Here is an 11204-nt window from a genome sequence, read left to right as displayed (position 1 = left end):
TTGGAATATGTGACGGATATTGGCCTAGAAATAGATGTTCCAAATTATATCGAAATCGGTTCAGATTTGGATATAGCGCTCATATATATTTTCGGCCGATTTCATGTATATGATGCTCCAAACACGCTATATATGTCTGATTTCAATGAAATTTTTAACGTGTGACGGATATTAGCCTAGAAATATATGTGCCGAATGAAATCGAAATCGGTTTAGATTTAGGTATAGCTCCCATATATATTTTCGACCGATTTGATGAACTTAATGCACCAAAAACGCTGTATAAGTACGATTTCAATGACATTTGAAATTTATGACGAATATTGGCCTGGAAATAGATGTTCAAAATTATATTGAAATCGGTTCAGATTTGGATATAGCGCCCATATATATTTTCGGCCGATTTCATTTATTTGATGCACCAATCACGCTGTATATGTCCGATTACAATGACATTCGTAATGTGCGACGGAATTTGGCCTAGAAATAATTGTTCCAAAATATTTCGAAATCGGTTCAGATTTAGATATAGCTCCCATGTATATTTTCGGCCGATTTCATGTATTTGATTTGATATATACGTCCCATTTCAATGAAATTTGTATCATTATTGACATATCTATATCAATATTGGAGTAAAAATTATCAATAACAGAATCAGTTATCCTAAGAGTAATTTAAGATGTCCCAATAGGCTGAATAAATTACAAGTATCCTCAAACTTAAGGTACATAATTTTAGTGTTGTTCCTAATTTAATTATCTTCTTTAAAGGAGAGAGTGGACTCAGGAGTGTTAGAGTATATAAAATTTGTAAATGTGACCTACGTAGGACTCATTCATTTATTTTTCACTTAGTCGGGGTAGCGAAGCGCACCGGGTTAAGCTAGTACTATATATACCATAAGCTACATTTTTTTTTAAAGTGGGCAGCTGACCCCCCCCCCTGCCCATAGCTGGCTACGCCCATGAACTAACCCCCTGTTTTTGTAAAAAAAAATATTGTTCTCACACGAATTGTCAAATTTTGTTGATCGATTTACTCGCCTTAGCGAATGAGGAATTCTTAACTATAAATAAAACGTAGTTACGAAGAATTAGGTTTGTATGTCATCTAGGTGCTGAGCTATGGATGCCCGAATTATTTCGAATATAGACGAACGAATAAAAAATATTTACAAAACAGGAGGTTTGAAATGATTGTTTAGTTTTAGCTTTCAAATCTTTCATGAATTGAGTCAATGGTATCAATTGAGCAGATTTTCAAAAGTTTTTTTAATTTTTCGGAACACTCTTTGAATATTTTATGAAAACCCAATAGAGGTTCTAGTAAACGTTAATATGCTGTTTATATTAGAGCTTTTTGCAGGGTTAACCTTCTCTATGAGGATTTGTTTGAAATATAAGCAATGGAATTGACATTTGAAACCCAGTCGGTTTGTTAAATCCGGTTATATATAAACGGGGTATAAGTCAGATATACGATTCAACTCATTCTTTTGTTGCAAAATACTCTTAATCTCATTCTGGACTTGGTGTATGCTCACAACCAACGTGTTCTTATATCTTGTTTTAACATTTTCTACAATTTGTTGTTTAGCTACGAGTGTTTAAAATATCTTACAACGTTTTTTGGGCAGTCAATCAGTTTTCCCAATTCGGGAAGAGGATGTTTTTCAATAACATCATCCCTTACAGATAATACAGTTAGATAAACATCTGATTTGCAAAGAGAGTATATTGCGTTGACCCTCTGAGTAGTTTTTGTGTTTGCTTCTCTCATGAACAAAACAAATTGCAAACAAACGTCATTTTCTTTTCTTTTTTACTCATACTATTGCCTCTCCATAACAAAACGGCAATAAGTAACAGACTACAAAAACGAAGCAAATAATTTTAGGCATTTTTGGTCGGTTTTATATTCTTGTTCGATTTTCGTGTTTTATATGGTCTCTTGCACGACTTCTAACCCTGCATTTACAAATGACAGGACAATTGAGTTCATGTATTGATTGTCAACAACCCAAAACTTGCCTGTGTGACGTAGGCGTCCAGACAACTGCAAAAACAATTATAAAATTATGAATAAAAATGATCGATTTCTTTTCGTTTTCCGTTCACTTATTCAGTTTTTGTACATATTCTTTTGTTTTCAGCACATTTGAATTATCATCTCACTTCTTTTTCACAAAAATGTCAAAAATTTGTTAACCCGACAGTCTTTGAAAAAAATGATGAACAGCTGGGAGACAAACGACAAATATATGTATGTGTTAGTAAATCAGAGTTGTAGTTGAAGACAAACTGTCTGGTGTAAACGCCTAGTAAAGGGAGACCAAAAATTTAGCACGATCGTGTCACATAGTGCAGATCGTGTTTAGTCGTGTCGTGCAAAACAGGGTTTCGGAGTCAAGGTATCTTTGGCTCGACTCCGACTCCGACTCCAGACGAGTTTTTTTCACGACTCCGGCTCCGACTCCGGGTCGACTCCGAGAGTAAAATCCTATACCACTAAAATGAATAACATTTGCACAAATTGTTAACTTTTTCCTATATTTTGGCCTACATAGGCTAATGTGTTAGTTTTTCCTTACATATTCATTAGAAAGGACATTCGTTCGAATACATTCGAGCATATCAATATTGTTTCTGTCGGATCTTACATTGAACAAGTAAAAAAGCATTAAGTTCGGCCGGGCCGAACTTTTTATACCCTCCACCATAAAATATTCTGAACTAATATGGAATAATTAGTTTTCATTCCTGTCCCCAACTTTAAGTAAGTACGTTAGGGAGGCCCTCATTAGGGAGGCCCTTTTTTATGGTGCCTTTATCTAACTATGTATGTTGAAAATTTTTGGTGGACTAGAAATTGGGAGGGTTATAATAAAAAAACATGGACCTATGTTGACAGTTTTTGAAGGGAGCCTTTAATATCAAATTACTCCTAATTCGGTTAAAAATTGCAGCTAGAATCCTCAAAATACCGAAAATCGGTATGTTTGAGGATTGCCTGTTTTGACAACCCCGGAGAAAGTCCTATATGCAATGGGCCAAACTCCAGACTCAAGGGTCCGACTTGAGTATGTAAACTGTATATGTAAGTTCTACTTACTGTGCGCACACGATTCGTACAATGTCTCTGGGGCAGCTCCTTACTCTGCGGGTAAGATTTTTTTATGTCCCTGGGACAACACACCACAACTTCTCGTGTGAATACCTCCACGTAATCTTCCTCAGAATGGTTGTATCTTCGTACAAGTATTTAGTGAGCCAATACAAATTTTCCCAATGAATAAGGCAATTAAGTTATTTAAAGTTTAATTTTTTCACAAACTAATAATTTGTTTTTATGTTCGTTGGCTACTCTGGTTGACTGGTTTTACTTTGCCCTTACTGTCGTCACCAAATTAAAGAAACCACACTCGCTTTCAATGTCACAAGAATAATGATTTATTCCTCTAATTTTGTGTGTTACAAACCAAAAGGGCTAGCGGGATAATATGTACATACATATTTTTTGCAATAGGCCGCAGCAGAGAGAACAACAGAAGCAGAGAAACCAACATAAAAAATCTGCACTCAAACGTATGTATGTACGTTTGTACATATGTGCGTATATGCATTGCTTGTAGATTAGGGGTGAGCACGGCTGTGTGCTAGCACATAGGCAAATTGTGAAAACATACTCTTAATTTTTTGCGAACCATAAACAATTAACAGTTTGTGCAATTTTTTATTTATATTTTTTAATAATTTGCATTGTGGACGATTTTAGACAACAGTAATGTTTAAAAAATGTTGAAATAAGCAATGAAACATCAAGAAAAACTAAATATTAATTCTCCCTTAAATTTGCCTCTCTCTCGATTTTGCTCAGCTCTGTTGTAGATCGTTCTAATCCATAGGTGTGCACGGGCATCCACTGGTGGCTGCTGTAAAATACTCTTACTTTTATTAATTCAGCAAAACTCAGACGTTTAAGTATTTTTTGTAATTATTATTTAATAAATAATTTCATCCACGATTTTAGATTAAAATTGTGTTTTCACAATTAAAAAACCATTTAGAAAAACCATGAAAAACGACAAATGTTAAATTCTCTTATATTCTCTTAAATTCTGTTTTGCTCACCATTCACCATTCAATTCTGTATCGCCCCCTTATAAAACAATGTCATGAAGGGTGCGCCTTAACTAACTTTTGATGAAAACCGCTTACACATGGGAAGTTTTTGTGAATTCTGAAACAGCAATGTTCACAGATGAGAAAAATCCAAAAACAAGAAAAAATCGCTGTAGGGATTTTTAAATAAATCGCGGTCAAAATTCAAATTTTTAGGTGTATTTTATTTTTTCACGATTTTGCTTGGAAACCGCAAGTCCAATCGAAATGGAGCTAAAGAAAATGTTGTAGCTGTGAAAATTTTCTACGGGATTGACGTTTATCATTTGTTGCCAGCCTGTACCATTTTTGAGATAAAGAAGCTCAGTTTACATTTTTATGTTTTTTTGTTAGGGTTTCGCGATTTTGCTTGAATACGGTAAGTTTTATTGATATGGGACCTGAGAAAATCTTAAAGCTGTGAAAATTCTCTACAAGACTGGCTTAAGTAACTTATCCTAAGTTGTACCATTTTTTAGATATATAAGTTTAAGTTGGGAATTTGCAGTCATGACATTGTTTTATAAGGGGGCGATACAGAATTGAATTGAATTTGAATTGTCCCAATTTGAACTTCTATATCTCAAAAACGGTAAAACCGGCGAGAATACCTTAGAGGTCAATCTTGTAGAGAATTTTCATAGCTACAATATTTTTTAAGTCCCATTTTGATAGGACTTGCGGTTTCTAAGCAAAATCGTGAAAACCTAAACAACCCTTAAAAATGTCAACATAAATCGCGATTTATTTAAAAAGCGCTCCGGCGATTTTTTTTTTGTTTTTGGATTTTTCTCATCTGTAAACATTGTAGTTTCAGAATCCGCAAAAACTTCCGAGGTGTAAGCACCTTCCATTTAAAATTGTTTCAAAAGCACCGTGGGGCTTTATCAATACATCGACCTTTCTTGACAATTTGTGTCAAATGCTCAAATTACAGATAATTCGGTTAAAACTTGTAGGTAAAATTCTCAAAATACCGAAAATCGGGAGGTACCGTTATATGAGGCTATACCAAAACATGGACCTATGTTCATAATTTTTTCGAATATAAGTTTTTTGGTCACTAAGAGCCCTAAATATCAAATTATAGCTAATTCGGTCAAGAAATGTGACTTAAAACGTCAAAACATTGACCTATGTCCACTAGTTTTGTTATATAAGTTTATTGAATCGGTCTGAAAATGTAGCTAAAAACGTCAAAATACCGTAAATCGGGGGGTACCGTTATATGGGGGCTATACCAAAACGTGGACCTATGTCCACAACTTTTGTTATATAAGTTTATTGACACTTAAGAACCCTAAAAGTCAAATTATAGCTAAATCGGTCTGAAAATGTAGCTAAAAACGTCAAAATACCGTAAATCGGGGGGGTACCGTTATATGGGGGCTATACCAAAACGTGGACCTATGTCCACAAGTTTTGTTATATAAGTTTATTACACTTAAGAACCCAAAATGTCAAATTATAGCTAAATCGGTTTAAAAATGTAGTTAAAACCGTCAAAATACCGTAAATCGGGGGTACCGTTATATGGGGGCTATACCAAAACGTGGACCTATGTCCACAACTTTTGTTATATAGGTTCATTGACACTTAAGAACCCTAAATGTCAAATTATAGCTAAATCGGTCTGAAAATGTAGCTAAAAACGTCAAAATACCGTAAATCGGGGCGTACCGTTATATGGGGGCTATACCAAAACGTGGACCGATATAGCCCATCAACGAACTTGACCTGCCTGCAAACAAAAGACGCATTTTCCCAAAATGTCAACGTCCTATCTCCATTTTTGTGGATGCTAGAGTGATTACCACAGACGGACGGACGGACGGACGGACGTGCACAGATCGACTCAGAATTTTACCCTGATCAAGAATATATATACTTTATAGGGTCGCAAATGAGTATTTCAATGCGTTACTAACGGAAAAACAAACTTAATATACCCTCCATACTATGGTGGAGGGTATAAAAATAGCAAAGTTAGAACGTTTTTGTCGGTTTTCTTTTTTTGCACGAGTATATTCTGGACGGAATTCTTCCGCGTGAGAAAATCGTTAAGCTTTCAAAATAAGTGAAAATGAAGGAGAATACAAATCATAAGGACTACATGCAAAACAATTATAGGCAATTCATGACCAAGTTTAAAACTGGATGTAAGCCAACATTTTAGTGTGAGACCCCCAGTTGTAAAGTTCAATAACAGCCATTTTTCTTGATTTTTTCCGAGATAACTACGTAACTTTTTGGCAGTTTTGTTTTCTTCATCTGAAAGAGAAAAATATTACGAAGTTTTGGGGCCGTCTACGAAACCCCTTTTTTATTAAAGCATTGTGGGGTGCCAACTTTAGCTCGAAAACTAATAAACCAATTGTCATACATTTTTGTGGCCGATTTCGAGAAAAACACAGATTATGCTGCAAACAAAATAAAATAAATTGTTCCAATCCAACGCTCACACTAAGGCAATATTGTTCCGATCGACTTAAAATGTGACTACCTATTCTATGATATTTATACATTCTACTTTTTTCTGAAATTTATACACATTTTGAACATTGCACATAGGTTTCAATCAGGAAATTTTTGGCCAAAACCCTATTTGTGAAGTTTCGAAATTATAATTTTTTTTTTTTTGCACACAATAATAAAAAACACATCAAGTCATCTGAAAATAATTAGTTTTTGTAAATAACGTTAGTATTCGTTGATTGGCGCAGTACCAAAGTTGACACTTTTTATATAAAAATAAAACAGACTTTGTGCTGTAAAATATACAATTTTTGTTGTATTGCGTCGCTGCATAAATATACAGAAGTGCGACCAAAGTTATTATGAATCGGGAAGCTGTTAATGAGTACTTTCATAATATTTACAAAAAGAACGATGAAATTTGTAAAATTAGCGTAAAAAAATCTATGTTTTTATATATATTAAAAATTATTTTTACAAATATTTTTTAAATATACTTAAACTTTTAAAAAAATGTCCAAATATGTCCACCGCCAAATCGAATTTGAAAGATAGCAGGGGGTCTGGACTAATAAATTCAGAAGTCAAATCGTGCTGAAATTTGCCACAGTTAACATAAAGTGGATTTTTCTATTTTAAGATGGGAGAATTTTTTGTAAATACCCGTTGTGACTGTACGTAGTATCCAATTGAAATAGAACGGTAATACCCACATCTATCAACCGATTTTCCTTAAAATTCATATTTAAGGCTTTCAAAATAGGTCCATTTTTTGTCATAGCCCCCAAATAAAAGTACCGTCCGATTTTAGATATTTTGTGCATATTAGCGACACTTTATGACCAATTCGGCTGAAATTTGGTATTTTGATCTCTTGGAAGATATGAATCCTTCATACCAAAAATTATTAATATACATAGGTGAATGTTTTGGTTTAGACCCCACACAACGGGACCACCCTTTTCAACAAATTTTGGCAGTTTTTGGTAATTTTGGTCGATAAAACGTAAAAATTGCTGTTTGTGCACATTTATTATAAATAATAATTAATTTCAATACAAAATGGACGTTAAAATAGTGTTGGCCAGAAAATTTGGATTTGGGACCATTGTGCATTGGTGTGGAAATATTTGAGATATAGTGTGGATTCTACCCAGCACGTAGGCAGATGGAAGTTTTCGGGAACTGAAAAATTAGCACACGATGAGATTTCGTGCATGAAAATATTCTTGAAGAATGTTGCTAGGAAAATTTTATGCAGGGTCGGTCCACTGGGACAAGAAATATTGCCATGTTTTCACTTCTTTATCACTTTTTCTGATCCTTTCTCATGAAAACTGTGATTATATATTTCATTGAATTTCGTATGTGATTGTGTAGAAAAGTCGGATACACATGAACTATATCTCATCCTGGCGGACAGATCCGGTTATTTGAATGTCTACATATAAAGCCCTCATCGAGTATATAGAAAGAAAGGTTCCTCACTGAAAACATGTCATCTAAAAATGATGAAACAATGTCTCCAAACTGAGATATAAAGCTATTTTCTCAATGATGGTTGGGGTCAAAAATTCATTATGTCATAACTCAGAAATTTCAGCTATGGGATCCTTTGGGGTTCTCAACTGGGGCTTTCATTCCGAAAAGGAATTTTTCCACCTCTAGATCTTGAATTCCATTTGTAGCCACAGGTATTCAATAAGATTTCCCATAGAGACCACACTGTCTTTAATAGAAGACAAGGATGACTTCTCATAAAAAAACTGGATGAGAATACCAATAGACCTTCTTAGAAGAAAAGTAAGACTTCTGACGAAAGAGGTTACAGGTCCAATCTTAATTCGATTGTCATAGAGCATTACTTTTGTTTGCAATAATGTAAAGAATCAATTGGATCAACAAAATAGTGATGAATAGACTACACTTCAGAGAATAGTAAATATCCTGTGAATCGTCCCTTAGCTTAGTATAATGTACCGTTTGCATATATGTTTTCTTATACATTTCCTTTAAAATAAAAAATGATTTCAAATTTTGGCTTCCGTAATATTTTGTCTAAATTTAGTTTAAGTTCGAAGATGGGTTATATCGGTCCACTCCTTCCGGTACCTCCCGCACAAAAGTCCGGAAAATGTGTACGCACGATGACTCTTGATGGGAGGGACCTATTTGGCCCATATTTTGCATATCGTAAAATTTCTACCAGACTTAGAAGAGGTTTCAATATGGACTCAATCGGTTCACTCCTTCGGGGGGGGAAAGTTCAGTTTAGGAGCTGTTCTCGAATCTCCTTATATTTTGACCAAATTAAGTTTAACTTCTAAAATGGCCCATATCGGTTCCCCCACAAAAATACAACATTTGTGTCTAATGCCATGTTCATACCAGCATTTGAATCACGTCGTTCGTGCTCATAATTAAGTACACGAATTAACCCGTTCATACGACATGGTACACAATTCATAGCAACATGATTCATATTTTCATAGTTTTTGTTTACTGATTTTAAAGAAAGTTTCAGCCAAAAGACGGGTAAAACTAATTGATATGAACTGAAAAATATTTGTCCTTCTTACAGATATCTATTCAATATTAAATTATATTAGGTTTGTCCTTGTCCTTTTAGAGAGTAAAGCATTTTATACTCTTTCAAAGGAAAAAATTTAAAAAGTAAAAAGTAAAAAGACAACATTAATTAAAAATTTTCAATTTGATTAATATTTACGATTATGATATTTGAATATTTAAACTTTTGACAACTGCATAAAGCTACAAAATGTTACTGAACAAAATTCCTTCAGTAAAAATTATAAGTTGTCAGTAATAATTAATTCTCTAAGGGCCATTATTACATGTGTTCTTTTACTATCTGATGGATTTAAAAACGCAAAATAAACCAATTTGGTGTCATTAAAAATGTAATTTTTATATTGAAAGTTAATTCCAAGAAGCTCCTCCTTGAAATTCAATCATCACTTTTAACTTTAAGTTAACCGAAACGCTATAAATCTGTTCGGAAAATCCAAACTATAACAAAAGAAGACTTATAATAATGGGGGTAATTCTCTTTTACTGAACATTTGTGTAAAAAAACCACATTTACAGTAATAATCTTATATATATAAAAATGGTGTAAAAAATGTATAGTAATTCATAAAATGAGAACGGCTAGGCCGATTTCTGTAAAATTTTTTGTCAGTTATTCGTATTTTCGAGGAGAAGGTCTTTACGGAAGAAAATTTTGGAAAATCTCTCTGGAAAAGTCGGAAAAGTCGAAAAATTGGAAAAATCGAAAATTGAGTTTTTGTATGAAATTTTATTCCTTAATAGCGAGACGAAGTTCGCCGGGTCCGCTAGTTTGTAATAATTATTACAAATTATCGAGTACGCAGACACACTTATTATTTCATTCATGTTTTCTATTTTTTCTTAAAAATTTTTATGTTTTCAGTATGTCCATATTTATATTAGGCAATTTTCCTTGCGGCAATTGTCAGTTTGATGGAGAGAGAGTGGTGAGGCATATGGTAACCCTTTGCCTCTCAGCACCCTCTCTCACCAAAAAACTGACAATTGCCGCAAGGAAATGGCCAAATGTAAATATGGACATACTGAAAACATAAACATTTTTGAGAAAAAATAGAAAACATGAATGAAATAATAAAGGTAAGGTCACATTAGGCAAATATTTGCTCTAGCGACCGGCATTGTGCGCTTACTGAGATCAAGTGAGTGTTAATAATACATTGAATTTATGCAAACTTGCTCTCAGTAAGCGCACACTGCCGGTCGCTGGAGCAAATATTTGCCTAATGTAACTCTACCTTAAGTGTGTCTGCGTATTCGATAATTTGTAATAATTATTACAAATTATTACTGAATGTTGTTTTTTTTACACAAATGTTCAGTAAAAGAGAATTAATTGAGAAACTTGTTTTGACATTTTTATTACTGAGAACTTATAATTGTTACTGAAGGGATTTTGTTCTATTTTAAAAATTAACGAGAGAGAGAGACCTGCCAAAGTAACTTTTTGGTTATACAGACTTTCCGGCAAGCATTTGATTTTTGTTTCTAAATTTGTACGCGAATTTGGAACGATGGACAAGAAATGTAACTGCAATGAAAGAGATGACAAAATTTGCTATGATTTAAATGTATACTAGTCGTTAAACCGTTTACTTTTCATTCATATTTTGCAGTTTTTCTAAAAAGTTTTGAATTTTTAATACATTTTTAATTTTTTATTTTTCCTGTCATAATTAATTTATTTCGATAAATTCTCTCATTTGTTAGAGATGGGACACATTTTATTGTCGTTCTGAAAGTTTAAGTTCACATAGGCTGAGGCTATACCTCTGTCGGCAAGGCCGACTGATACCTTTTACCTGTTAAGATAGAGCTTTGTAATTTGGTATAGAAGTTTCTATTGCTCCTAGGATGTTTGGAATTGCAAAAGGGCTATATCGTTCCACGTTTTGATATAGCCCCTATTGAACGGTACAACCCGATTTTCGGTATTTTGAAGGTTTTGCCTTCATTATCACACCGCAATGGATGAAA

The sequence above is a fragment of the Musca autumnalis genome, unplaced genomic scaffold, assembly GCF_047663935.1.
Source record: "Musca autumnalis isolate F117 unplaced genomic scaffold, ASM4766393v1 scaffold_1, whole genome shotgun sequence".
In the NCBI taxonomy this organism is placed as follows: Eukaryota; Metazoa; Arthropoda; class Insecta; order Diptera; family Muscidae; genus Musca; species Musca autumnalis.
Note: the sequence above shows the minus strand (reverse complement) of the source record.